The following is a 15,495-nucleotide window of genomic DNA, read 5'->3' on the forward strand; positions in this document are numbered from 1 at the left end:
AGCTCTTCCACTCCTCAGGAAGGTGGGTTAGGTTTGGGAAATGCATCTCTAGAAGAAAGGTTATTTTAGCCACCAGCCAGAATACAACATTGAAGATCTTGAATCACTGTACAAGACAGTCTGCTGAAAATCAAATTTTCATTCCCCCTGTTTCATGTATTATATTCTTGTGAATAAAGCAATTTCAGTGTAAACTCAAAGGGATATTTTATTAAAAGGATAAAAGACTGTGCCAGACATTTGCCTGTCTACTCTCATATATATCTTAGTTTTCTATCACTGGGAACGATATTTCCCAAAGTCCCTTGCAAGTGGCTTTCACCTATTGAAAAATTATCTGCAATTTTCTACAATTACTATTTCAGGTAACTTTTAGAATCACATTGTCAATTTCTAACAAAATTCTGTTTGGGAATTTGACTGCTGTTGAATTGAATTTAAAGAGTACCTTTTGGGAAACTTGATGCTTTTACGATATTAAGTCATCCTATTCACACATCCAGTTTTCTTGTATTTTCCATCTTCTTTTATGTCCTTTAGTAGGGCTTGATAATTTTCTCCACCACTTTCTTACACAGATTTGTCTGATAATTTGCAAGTGTTTTTCCCTTTTCCCCTTCCTTCCTTCCTTTCTTCCTTCCTTCCTTCCTCTCTTTCTTTCTTCATTCTTTTCTTCTCTGCCTTTGTTAATAGGATCTTTTTTCCTTTCATTTTTTAAATGTACAGATGGCAACTGACTGCTTTATGCTTAATTGTTATTTGACAGATTGTTGCTTTTTTATGTTAGTTTTAATACTTTGTAAGTTATTTACCTATATTATCTAGGAAGATGACAATATCATCTACAGAGAGTAGTCTTGTCTCTGTCTTTCTCATCCCTATATTCACCACTTCCTCATTGTGTTATTTGTATTCAACATTCAAATCATAACTGAATAGTGATACTATGCTGGACATTCTGGTCCCATTTCTGATTTTATAGAGAGGGCATTTAAATTTCAAAGTACAGTATAGTGTTTACTGAAGCTTTCTTGTGTACATGCTTTTCTCACATAAATATTTTTTTCAATGAAGATAAAGAATTCCACTTTTACCTTCACATTTTAAATGATCTTAAACATGAATTTGTGTTGAATTTTAAAATGGTTCCACTCTATAAATGATGATATACATTTTTATGTTTAATCCTCACATTTACTGAAACATGTTAATAGATGTCTGGTTGTTGAATAATTCTTATTCTCTTAAATGAATCTTAATTGGTTATGAACATATTCTTTTAATATATCTCTGCACTTAATCTGTTTTATTTTTTGTTCTTAAATCTTGGCTCATAGGTGAAACTTGTCTATAATTTTTTATTCTCTTGCATCCTTGCCCAATTTGAGTACCAGGGTTATGTGAGCTCTAGAAACTAAGTTGAATTATATCTGTGGCTGGAGAGAAGGTAAGAAGATGTGCAGTGACATTCTCACTTGGCTTCTCAGGCTGCAGTACTGCAATTAATGGCCCTGTTGGTTGCTCCTGAGCTCTTGCTTCCTCCTATTTACCTTTTCTTAATATGAAGCAGCTTTGGTTTTGCTCCCACATCTTTCAAGTGTCCACTGCACGTACATTTTGGTGCAATTCCTACCATCAATTTGATTCATTTACTACTTTGTTTTTCAGGACACTGGTACTTCATGTTTTCCCATGTTTTGTTTTAAAACAGTTTTACAATCATTCATTAAATAATGTTTTCTATCATTTAAGAGTCACTTTTAAATGAATTCTCATCACATTTGACGCAAAACAGAATCCTCAGAATGGCTTTCAGGGCCCTACGTAATCTGGTTCTGTCTAGATGTGCAGTCTCATCTCCAATCTTTCTCCTCCATACTCATTCAGCTGCAGCTGTATGTATTGTCTTCCTTTCTACAGCTCTTCAGAGAGAACTATCCCCAAATTGTTATCTAAAATAGCACGCTTTATCACTCTACCTTCCTATGATTTTATCTTTCTTCATTACACTTGTCATCAGCTGACGTTCTGAAATATATTCATTTGCTTGTTTTCTGCCTACTTAATTAAAAGGTAAGGACGAAGGCAGGGAATGTGTTCATTCACTGGTGTTTTTTCTATTCCTCTCACTTTGTCACATCAATGAACTTAACTATATTACAAAACTATCAGAGTTCAAAAGAAATTATCTTAATTCAGGAAAGATATGGCTAAACAATAGAAGAAGATAAAGGAAATACAATGACATAATATATAGCACATATACTATGGCAGGGACTAAATAATTTTGTTAAATAAATAAATAAAGGGAGGGAAAGCTTTAGTTTCTGCCTAGGATACATCTTATAGCAGAATGTAAAAATTCCTAGCTTATAAAAGTTGCTCTGCGACTCATTCCTTGGACTTAATCAATGATAAATTATTGCCAAATATGTGCCATACACACTTCAATGGCATTTTGTCTTTAACTCATTGTCATTACTACTGCTCTAATTAAGATCTTTCTAATCTCTAGCGTGTGGACTAATAGCAACTGGTCTTGATGCTTCCGGTCTTTTTGTATCCAAGACAAAGTCACTTATAGCCAGATCTATATGCCATTTTGTTTACCTCAGAATTGGAACAGAATATGCAACCATTCTAGGTTTCCACTCTATTTATTTTTACTAAACTCTATTTGATTCTATTTAATGAATAATGCAACTCCTCAGTTAACATGATGATGACTTCCTTACTTATTACAATATTAGTGAAAACATTTGTCTAATGTAGTTTCTCAAACTTGAACGTGCATCCAAATCCCTGGGAGGGCTTGATCAACCACAGATTGCTGGGCCCTATTGCCCGAGTGTCTGTTTCAGTATGTCTGGAACTCTCTTCTGTATTCCCCAAATGCTACAAATAAAGTTAGACATTGTACTTTATAACTTCTAAAGTAAAAGAATTCTTGCCTAGGTTAGATATAAATTAGCCATAGTCACTTAATTGTGTATTTGATAGTTTTTCTTGTCTCTGTTCCCAACTTCTATGCATCTGGCAGAAACTTTTATTTCCTGTCATTTTGAAATCTAATGACATTTCTAATATTGATATAGGTTTTTCTTTTTATGAATATTGGTCATTTCAGATCATACTGGTTGGTAGGGAGGAGAGGTTTTATGGTTACTGATTTTTTTAACAAAGGTTTATAGCATTTCCATCTTGGTATAGTTTTTCACCTTGCCTATTTATTAAGTGACTGTTTTCAGTTAGAAACAGTATTATTCAAAAGTTAGATATAATAGTTTACAAACACTATAGTGTGTAATGTTGCCATGTTCAGTAAGTACAACCAGTATGAATCAAAATACAGTATGTATAGAGTCCACGGTTAATTATCACCAGCTCTTTTCATTTACCTTTTAAAGAAAGAAATCTCTTTCTTATTGGTGAATATATAATATCTTTAAATATACGCTCTGTTATTTTACTTAGTTTTTAAAGTAATGTGGTGGCAAGATGGGCACTGGTAAGTGGTGCGAGGTTTAATTGCAAAATGTGTAAAAATGCTGAAACAAAATGGCATCTGGTTATATGACTCTCAGTACTAAGTGACTTGATACTTACCATCAGTTGGTATTGTTTATTCAGTACAATTTTAAGAAGATTTTAAAGCTTACTTTGGCTTATAAATTTGGGATTTTTATAAATCTGATTACTGTAACTAGCCATCAAATGTCATTCTCTACTGCAATGACAGTATTTCTAGACTGAATTAATTTAGAAGGATATTGAACAAAATTGATTTCTGATGAACTGCTTATGAAATAACTTGTAAAAATTCCATAAAAGAGATTATTGACCTCTTTCAAGTTGAGAATATTTCTCAATGTTCAGTTCATAACATTCATAAAGGTAAGAAAACAACAAAGTTAAAGCAACTGAATGACAAAATACTGCATAAAATGCTGAATGTTTTTTAAAATCTTAAATATAAAGTATATTAAATATTTAAGCAAATTACTCTTTGGCTCTTACTTTTGATAAATAAATTATTGCTTTTACCTTTGTATTAACTAATAGATAATGAGATGATGCAGTCAGCAAACCTATCTTCAAATATTAAAAATTGGTTCTCACAAAGGCAATGAAAGCAAAAATAAACAAGTGGGACTACACATAACTAAAAAGCTTATGCACAGCAAAGGAAACCATCAGCAAAATGAAAACACAGCCTACTGAATGGGAGAAACTTTGCAAATCATATATCTGATAAAGGGTTAGTGTCTAAAGTATACAAATAACTCATACAACTCAATAGCACAAAAAACCCCAAAAAAACGAAAAAAACAAAACAAACAAAAACCCACACAATCCAACTGAAAAACAGGCAGAGGAATTGAATAGACTTTTTTCCAAAGAAGACACACAGACACATGAAAAGATGTCCAACATCACTAATCATCAGGGAAATCAAAACCACAATACGATATTAACTTACACTTGTAAAAATGGCTCTTATCAAAAAGACAAGAAATAACAAGTGTTGATGAAGATGTGGAGAAATGGGAACTCTTGTGCACTGTTGATGGGAATGTAAATTGGTGCAGCCAGTACAGAAAACAGTATGGAGTTACCTCAAAAAAAATTAACAGTAGAACTACCTCGTGATCCAGCAATTCCACTTCTGCATATTTATCTGAAGAAAATGAAAACACTAACCTGAAAAGATATATGCACCCCCACGTTCACAGAAGCATTATTTACAATGGCCAAGACATGGAAGGAACCTAAGTGTTCACTGATGGATGAATAAAGAAGATGTATAGATACAGCTATAGATATAGATATAGGTATCTACATCGATATATCTATATCGATGTAGATACCTATATCTATATATACACATATACACACACAGACAGTGGAATATTATTCAGCCATAAAAAGAAGGAAATCTTGCTGCTTGTGACAACATGAATGGACACTGAGGGCATTATGCTAAGTGAAGTAAGTCAGACAGAGAAAGACAAATACTGTATTATGTCACTTACATGTGGAATCCAAAAAAAAAACTCCAAACATATAGGTACGGAAAACAAGATAGGGGGTTTCCAGAGTCAGAGGTGTGGTGGGGGTGGAGGGGGTGGTGATGGGGGCGGCAAGATGGACGAAGGGCATCAAGAGGCATAAACTTCCAGTAATAAAATAAATAAGTCATGGGAATGTAATGTACAGCACCGTGATTATAGCTAATAATACTGTACTGTATATTTTGAAAGTTGCTAAAAGAATACATCTGAAAAGTTCTTGCACAACAAAAAAACCTGTAACCATGAATAGTGAAGGATGTTAACTAGGCTTATTGTGGTGACTATTTAAAAATATGTATGAATATGAAATAATTATGTTTTACTCATGAAATTAATATAAATATGTCAATTATACCTCAATAATTTAAAAAAATTTTTAAAGAAATGAAATCTCCTGGTCAAATGTTTGTTCATTATAATTTTATCAAGTATTCCAAAATTATTTCAAAAAATGATTTTAGCAGTTTTTCCTAACAAAAATACATGAGGTTATGCATTATCCCATATTCTCATAAGCAGTTCTTTTTTATTCATTCAAATATATGTTTAGGGAGCAGTTTTGATAGTCTAGACATTATGTTAAGCCCTGAAAATTAAGTAGTAAAGACATATATTAATTATGGTATACAAATATAAAGTTACAATTTCAATAATAGTGCAATGTGAATATTCAAGAATCTACTGAGGTACAATTTAGGAGGAATAGACCCAGTCAGGGAGAATAGTTCTAGTGTCCCTGAAATGGTATATTGTGTATATTTTTTAATTGCTAATCAGTTGAACAAAATACTATTTCACTTTACTCTTAATTCTCATTTTCTTGGCTAGCAATAAGGTTAACATCTTTTTGCGGAGCACAGGCTCCGGACGCGCAGGCTCAGCGGCCATGGCTCACAGGCCCAGCCGCTCCGCGGCATGTGGGATCTTCCCGGACCGGGGCACGAACCTGTGTCCCCTGCATCGGCAGGCGGACTCTCAACCACTGAGCCACCAGGGAAGCCCAAGATTAACATCTTTTTAAAAATTTATAAGCCACTTCTATTTCCCAGTGTGAACTGTCTGTTAATATATTTGACCCATTATTCTAATGATCTGTATAATACATATTTTTAATATTTATTTATTTACTTACTTATTTAGGCTGCACCAGGTCTTAGTTGTGGCATGTGGACTTCTCAGTTGCAGCATGAGGACTCTTAGTTGCAGCATGCATGTGGGACCTAGTTCCCCAACCAGGGATCGAACCTGGGTCCCTGCACTGGGAGCGTGGAGTCTTACCCAATGGACCACCAGGGAAGTCACTTTAATATTTTAATATATTTTGTCTTTTTTGTTATTGGAAGATATACTGTATATTAATTTTTTTTAAGTTGCAAGCTTTATCCTTGTTAGCTTTGGATTGTTTAACTTTATTTATGGTAATTGTTTTAAAATATTTGATTTATCTTCTAACATATTTTATTCTTATGTCTTATTTTTTGTGGTTAAAAGAGGACTAGGGCTTCCCTGGTGGCGCAGTGGTTGAGAGTCCGCCTGCCGATGCAGGGGACGCGGGTTCGTGCCCCGGTCCAGGAGGATCCCACGTGTCTCAGAGCGGCTGGGCCCGTGAGCCGTGGCCGCTGAGCCTGCGTGTCCGGAGCCTGTGCTCCGCAGCGGGAGGGGCCACAGCGGTGAGAGGCCCGCGTACCAAAAAAAAAAAAAAAAAAAAAAAAAAAAAAGGACTAAATATATTTTTGCTTAACATATACAACTGATCCAAATTTGATTGGATAATTTATGATTTTACCACAGAATTCAATTTTTGCCTTTTTTAAAATAGAAAGTTAAACTCCTAAGTATATTTTGGAGGACCTTCACTCCAGTCATACTCCACACAGGAAAAAAAAATCTTCAGCCATTTCTCTTTGGAATTTCTAAGAGTGAATTCTGTAGAAAGCAGAATTCCTAGCAATGGCCGTAAGACTCCACGGCCCCTAATCACTGGAACCTGTAAATTTCCTGGAAACTCAGTTCCTGTGATTGTGTTATGTGATATTCCACAGTTGACCTTAAAAGAAAAGGGTCCTAATTCAATCACACAAACCCTTTAAAATCAGAGAATGCTCTCTGACTAGTAGCAGAAGAGGAAGGCACAAAGGGAAGAAAGAAAAGAAGTTAGAGAAATTCTTAAAGCAAGGACTTCAAGCGCCATTGCTGGTCTGAAGATGGGGATGGCCTTTGAAACGGAATACAAGTGGCCTCCAGGAGCAGAAAGCATCCCCTGACCAACAGCCAGCAGGGAAATTGGGCTGCAGTTCTATGATGACATGGAGGTGAATTCTGCCTGAATGAGCTTGTTAAGTGGATTCTTCCACAGAGCTTCCAGCACTGTGAAATGCTGAGCACAGAACCCAGATGGGCTAGTCAGACTACTGACGCATGGAACAACAGAGAATAAGTAGGTGCTGTATAATACTACTAATTTCTGGTAAATTGTTACATGGATATAAACAACTAATATAAAGTTTCTATTTCTAAATGATGTATTTTTATTAGTATCCACTCCCTCATCTATTTTAGCTATTTTTGGTTAATATTCTGCTGTTATGGTAAGGTTTAATAATATCTAGACCACTCACCATATTGTTTTCCATTCTCCCATGTTAGTTAAATATTAATATCCTTATCTCTACGGGTCAACCCCTCAACTAGTAACAGCGTGTAGAAACACCCATTCTTTGTACCATCAACAACAGGGAGAAGGTTATTCAAAGAGATTATGACCTATTCTTTTATTCCAGTTTTCTTTCCTTCCTCATTTCTCTCCTCTTCTATGTGGAAATTAACTTTTTATTTTGTAGCCATAATTAAGTCTTCTGCTTTTGTTCTGTAGATTCTAAAACTTGAAAATCAATAAAGATACTGTTAATTCCTCTGTAAAATCTATTTATTGCAGAGCCAATAAGTGTACAATAGTATAATTCTTTTTTTGAAGATCCATGCCATTATTTCTGGGTACCATAAGGAGAATATTCCTAAATTCAAATATGAACTTACACCCTTCTTTTACCATCCACCAGGTACCTCAATGTATATTTTTTTCATACCTCAAATTTCTCCCAAGGTCTATTCTGCATGTTCCATTCATTCCCCTTACTTATGAAAAACGTACTCCTTTCCACTCTTTGTTTGCCTGGATTAATCTGAAAAGCCTGTTCTCTAAGTATAACTATTTCTGGTTACAGAACATCCCTTAGCTACAGAGATAAATGCACTCTTTCCTGAATATAATATTTTCATTTTTGGTTAAGTTCTTTTTTTTTCTATTAGTATGTATGTTAAAGAATCTTAGATAAACATTCTGATGCTTTACATGTTGGAAATGTCTTTATTTTGCCTAAGGATCAAACTGCAGGTTGACTGGATAATGAATATTTTATTTTGAAAATTATTTTCTCAAATATCATTTTCTGTCCATTTGATGAAGTAAAAAATTTGAAAAGCCTCTTAGTCACAAAGTAATTAAAGTTGCATAAAATATAAAGTTGTATTACCGGACTGGAAGGGAATATCAAAGGAACTGAAGTCAGTGATCTGGCTTAATTACAAGAGAAATTTCTCCAATGCCAAATCCAGTGCTAACTGTGGGATTCAGGGTATTTCTGGATGTTGTAAGAGGCTGGAATGAGTGCTAGTTTATTGGTGCTCCCCGGTTCCAGTTATAAGCAAAATAAAATCCTCTCAGAATGATAATTCTCCCATTAAGACCCGACTTACTGCTACATATTAAGATTACCAAACTTGAATTCACAATAAAAGATGGCAAAAGATACAAGTAAAGAACCCACCATTATTGACAACCAGTTGAAAAAAAAAAGATTTAGACCTCTTTAAGAAAATCAGATATTACAGTTATCAGATAGAGATAACGTAACTATGTATCAGATGTTTAATATGTAAAAGATGGAATCACAAAATAGATCAAAGAATTATAGACTACCAAAAAAATAACCAAGCTAACTTAAAGGAAAATAATTTTAGAAATAAAAACAAATTATTGAAATTTAAAAACCAACTAATAGATTTCAGCTTCTAATAAGGATATTAAAAGGTGCAAAGGACATTCATTCATGTGAAAGCAATGAGAAAATTTAGAGGAAATAAAATATTGTTTATTTTTGTATTCCATTTTATCTCTTCTTATGAATTTTTTTGACAAAAATAAATGTACCTTTCTCCAAAATAACAAAATCCTGTGGGAAGTAGCCAGAGTTAGTTGGGTATGCGCTCCACATTCATCTACAGGGAACTCTGCCTATCTTGAAGCTGGCAGAGCAATAATCACATGTGACTTCTGCCTCATGTCCCAAGATGGCAACCTTGTGGCCACATTCCAGTAGCAAAGAGGAGGAAAGAATAAAGGACTCTTCCCAGATCCTTCTACCCCACTGGCCTAACTAATGGCAAGAAATGTTGAGAAATATAGTCTTTATTTCACAAAGGCATTGAGGCAATCCAACAGTAGAAAGAAAATCTTTCTCACAAATGAAGCTTAAACAATGTGATAAATAAACTTTGGCCCGTTCCTTGAAGCATAAACAAAAATTAATTTGAGATGGACCACAGCCTTAAATATAAAATCTAAATTATAAATGTTCTGAAAGACAACATAGGGGTTTCTTCAAGACCTTTCCTTGTCAAAGGTTTCACAGATGACACAAAAATCACTAAACATAAAATAAAACAAAAAGGTATACTGGAATTCATTCAAATTAAAAAGCCCTGCTTATCAAAATATATTGTTATGAAAATGAAGCAAGACGTAGATGGGGAGAAAATATCTGCAACATATGTAAGCATGGGCAAAAGAATAAATAAAATCAAAACAAGCAAACAAAAAAAAGGACTGAACTGTTGAGCTCATAAATAGACCTACACTTAAGTGTAAATCAGTATAAAATAATTTAGATTTATGGATCACTCAACACTCTTGGAACATGTAATGAATTATTCATGAATAAATTGTATTCATATAGAAGAAAAGTTAGACATTTGGTCCTCTATTCCTCCTGAAACAGAAGTTGACTTTTTTCCTTTATTCCATTCTTTTTATTGCTATTGAATTAAACTACTATTTCAGGTTAGAGAGAAGGTTAACGCATTTACCCCACCTAAAATTTAAATTAAATGTCTTAGTTTACGATTTTTGTGCATTCATAAAATTCTGTTAAATTGATGTGCTAATTTTTATCTAAACTGTTTTTATAAACATTTAGTTATTGGTCAGGCTTCTTCTGTTATAAGCAATGCTTATATGAACATCCTTGAAGAGTGTTTATGCTATGTCCAATAGACACGCAGAAAAAATTCCTACAAAGAAAATGGCAGAATCAAATGGATTTGCCTTTAAATATCAGACAGAATTACCCTCTTTTCCAACAATATTACCAAGAATCTGTATTATCAATTTATGATGTCAGCCAATCTATGACTTAATAATTAGATTCACTGAAATTTTTTTGAATTAAAAAATTATGATCTATTTATATTTTTTTTATTTTGTGAACTACAGTTACATGAGTTATGCTGGGTATTTTCTCTCTGTCCCTCCAAATTCACCTTCTACCCTTTTTCTCCATGTTCTATGTCCTGGGTACCTGACAGCTGGGTTTGACCCAAAGGAGGCAATGGCAGGAGATTACAAGATAAATGGTCCAGGTGTTTATTCCCTCAGTTGCCACCCTGATAGGATGACTGGGGCTGGGTGAATCCCTCAATCAAAGACTAAAGCTATTGTCAGAGTATGTTCTCTGCATGGCTCCTCTCTGGATTATAGTTATTGTATCCTCCTCTTACCCATACAGTCCTGGAGGTGGTAACAAATTCGAGCTACTGCTAGCTCTGCTGCTTTTGGTACCCGTAATGCTGCCTCACCTTTGTAAATAATCTCTCTAAATAAATTATAGAATGTGAAGATTTCTTTTCTTTCCTACCAAGTTGCCCATAAATTTGAAGAACACACAGTTGGTCTCTTTGTTGGGAGGAGTTATTAATTAAATTGTGTCCATAAAAAGGTATGTTGAAATCTTAATCCTTCATATCTGTGAATGTCACCCTATAAAGAAATAATGTCTTTGCAGACATAATTAACTTAAGAGAAGAAGACATAATTAACTTAAGAACCATGAGAGTGGTTCCTAATCTAATATAACTGGACTGGTGTCCTGATAAGAAGAGGAAATTGCCATCTGAAGACAGAGACAGAGAGAGTAAAAGGCTGTGTGACAACAGAGGCAGAGACTGAAGTGATGCAGCTGCGAGTGGAGGAATGCCAAGGATAAACTGCCACCACCAGAAGCTGGAAAAGGCAAGGAAGTAACCTACCCAGAATTTCAGAGGGAGCGTGGCGCCACTGACACCTTGGCCAAATTTGAAAATTTAGCCAAATTTCGCACATACTCATAAAGAACATAGATCTCTATGGTCAAAAGACTAATCACCACTCTACCCCTGTGGCTTGTTGGGATAGTTGCAACTCTGTATTTCTTATAGTTAAGCACAACTCTTAACTTTAACACTTGGGATCTCATTACTTTCGTCAATATCAGGGAAAGAGATTCAGCTGTACCATGCTACATAGTAATCTTCAGCTTAAAGAGAACAAGTACCATAGACAACATGAAGATATTCTGCCTTAGAAAATCCCACCAAGATTAGGAACCAAGATGGCGGAGTAGAAGGACGTGCTCTCACTCCCTCTTGCGAGAACACCAGAATCACAACTAGCTGCTGGACAGTCATCGACAGGAAGACACTGGAAATCACCAAAACAGACACCCCACATCCAAACACAAAGGACAAGCCATAATGAGATGGTAGGAGGGGCACAATCACAGTAAAAGCAAATCCCATAACTGCTGGGTGGATGACAAACAGACTGGATAACACTTATGCCACCGAAGTCCACCCACTGGAATGTACGTCCTGAGCCCCCACGTCAGGTTCCCAACCTGGCGATCCAGCAACGGGAGGAGGAATCCCTAGAGAATCAGACTTTCTAGGCTAGTGGGATTTAATGGCAGGACTTCGACAGGACTGGGGGAAACAGAGACTCCGCTCCTGGAAGGCACACACAAAGCAGTGTGCGCACTGGGACCCAGGGGAAGGAGCAGTGACCCCAGGAGAGACTGAACCAGACCTGCCTGCTAGTGTTGGAGGGTCTCCTGCAGAGGCAGGCAGTGGCTGTGGCTCACCATGGGGACAATGACACTAGCAGCATAAGTTCTCGGAAGTACTCCTTGGTGTGAGCCCTCCCAGAGTCTGCCATTAGCCCCACCAAAGAGCCCAGGTAGGCTCCAGTGTTGGGTTGCCTCAGGCCAAACAATCAACAGGGAGGGAACCCAGTCCCACCAATCAACAGTCAAGCAGATTAAACTTTTACTGAGCTCTGCCCATCAGAGCAACACCCAGCTCTACCCACCACCAGTCCCTCCCATCAGGAAACTTGCACAAGCCACTTAGATAGCCTCATCCACCAGAGGGCAGACAGCAGAAGCAAGAAGAACTATAATCCTGCAGCCTGTGGAACAAAAACCACATTCACAGAAAGATAGACAAGATGAAAATGCAGAGGGATATGTACCAGATGAAGGAACAAGATAAAAACCCAGAAAAAAAACTTATTGAAGTGGAGACAAGCAACCTTTCAGAAAAAAAATTCAGATTAATGATAGTAAAGATGACCTAGGACCCCGGAAAAGGAATGGAGGCAAAGATCAAGAAAATGCAAGAAATGTTTAACAAAGACCTAGAAGAATTAAAGAAAAAACAGGGCTTCCCTGGTGGCGCAGTGGTTGAGTATCCGCCTGCCGATGCAGGGGACACGGGTTTGTGCCCTGGTGCAGGAAGATCCCACATGCCACGGAGCGGCTGGGCCTGTGAGCAATAGCTGCTGAGCCTGCGCGTCCGAAGCCTGTGCTCCGCAACTGGAGAGGCCACAACAGTGAGAGGCCTGCATATCGCAAAAAAAAAGAACAAACAGAGAAGGACACTACAATAACTGAAATGAAAACTACACTAGCAGGATTGAGTAGCAGAATAACTGAGGCAGAAGAACAGATAAGGTGACCAGGAAGATAAAATAGTGGAAATGACTACTGCAGAGCAGAATAATGAAAAAAGAATGAAAAGAATTGAGGACAGTCTCAGAGACCTCTGGGACAACATTAAATGCACCAACATTCGAATTATAGGGGTCCCAGGAGAAGAGGAGAAAAAGAAAGGGACTGAAATAATATTTGAAGAGATTATAGTTAAAAACTTCCCTAATATGGTAAAGGAAATAGTTAATCAATTCCAGGAGGCACAGAGTTTTCCATACAGGATAAATCCAAGGAGAAACGTGCCAAGACACGTATTAATCAAACTATCAAAAATTAAATACAAAGAAAAAATATTAAAAGCAACAAGGGAGGGCTTCCCTGGTGGCGCAGTGGTTGAGAGTCCGCCTGCCAATGCAGGGGACACGGGTTCGTGCCCCGGTCTGGGAGGATCCCACATGCCGCGGAGCGGCTGGGCCTGTGAGCCATGGCCGCTGAGCCTGTGCGTCCGGAGCCTGTGCTCCGCAACGGGAGAGGCCACAACAGTGAGAGGCCCGCATACTGCAAAAAAAAAAAAAAAAAAAAAAAAAAAAAAGCAACAAGGGAAAAACAACAAATAACATACAAGGGAATCCCCATAAGGTTAACAGCTGATCTTTCAGCAGAAACTCTGCAAGCCAGAAGGGAATGGCAGGACATGTTTAAAGTAATGAAAGGGAAACACCTACATCCAAGATTACTCTATCCAGCAAGGATCTCATTCAGATTTGATGGAGAAATTAAAACCTTTACAGACAAGCAAAAGCTAAGGGAATTCAGCACCACCAAACCCGCTTTACAACAAATGCTAAAGGAACTTCTCTAGGCAGTAAACACAAGAGAAAGAAAAGACCTACAATAACAAATCCAAAACAATTAAGAAAATGGTAAAAGGAACATACATATAAATAATTACCTTAACTGTAAATGGATTAAATGTTCCAACCAAAAGACACAGACTGGCTGAATGGATACAAAAACAAGACCTATATATATGCTGTCCACAGAAGACCCACTTCAGACCTAGGGACACATACAGACTGAAAGTGAGGGGATGGAAAAAGATATTCCATGCAAATGGAAAACAAAAGAAAGCTGGAGTGGCAACTCTAAAACCAGACAAAATAGACTTTAAAACAAAGAATATTACAAGAGACAAAGAAGGACACTACATAATGAAAAAGGGATCAATCCGAGAAGATATAACAATTGTAAATATTTATGCACCCAACATAGGAGCACCTCAATACATAAGGCAAATACTAACAGCCATAAAAGGGGAAATCGACAGTAACACAATCATAGTAGGGGACTTTTAACACCCCACTTTCACCAATGAACAGATCATCCAAAATGAAAACAAATAAGTAAACACAAGCTTTAAATGATACATTAAACAAGATGGACTTAATTGATATTTATAGGCCATTCCATCCAAAAACAGAATACACTTTCTTCTCAAGTGCTCATGGAACAATCTCCAGGATAGATCATATCTTGGGTCGCAAATCAAGCCTTGGTAAATTGAAGATAACTAAAATTGTATCAAGTATCTTTTCTGACCACAATGCTGTAAGACTAGATATCAATTACAGGAAAAAGTCTGTAAAAAATACAAACACATGGATGCTAAACAATACACTACTTAATAACCAAGAGATCACTGCAGAAATCAGAGGAAATCAAAAAATACCTAGAAACAAATGACAATGAAAACACAATGACCCAAAACCTATGAGATGCAGCAAAAGCAATTCCAACAGGAAAGTTTATAACAATACAATTGTAACTTATGAAACAAGAAACATCTCAAATAAACAACCTAAACTTACACCTAAAGCAATTAGAGTAAGAAGAACAAAAAATCCCCCAAAGTTAGCAGAAGGAAAGAAATCATAAAGACCAGATCAGAAATAAATGAAAAAGAAATGAAGGAAACGATAGCAAAGATCAATAAAACTAAAAGCTGATTCTTTGAGAAGATAAACAAAATTGATAAACCATTAGCAGACTCATCAAGAAAAAAAGGGAGAAGACTCAAATCAATAGAATTAGAAATGAAAAAGGGGAAGTAACAACTGACACTGCAGAAATACAAAGGACCATGAGAGAATACTACAAACAACTATATGCCAATAACATGGACAATCTGGAAGAAATGGACAAATTCTTAGAAATCAAGAACCTTCTGAGACTGAACCAGGGAGAAATAGAAAATATGAACAGACCAGTCACAAGCTCTGAAATTGAAACTGTGATTAAAAGTCTTCAAACAAGGCTTCCCTGGTGGCGCAGTGGTTGAGAGT

The sequence above is a fragment of the Phocoena sinus genome, chromosome 16, assembly GCF_008692025.1.
Source record: "Phocoena sinus isolate mPhoSin1 chromosome 16, mPhoSin1.pri, whole genome shotgun sequence".
In the NCBI taxonomy this organism is placed as follows: Eukaryota; Metazoa; Chordata; class Mammalia; order Artiodactyla; family Phocoenidae; genus Phocoena; species Phocoena sinus.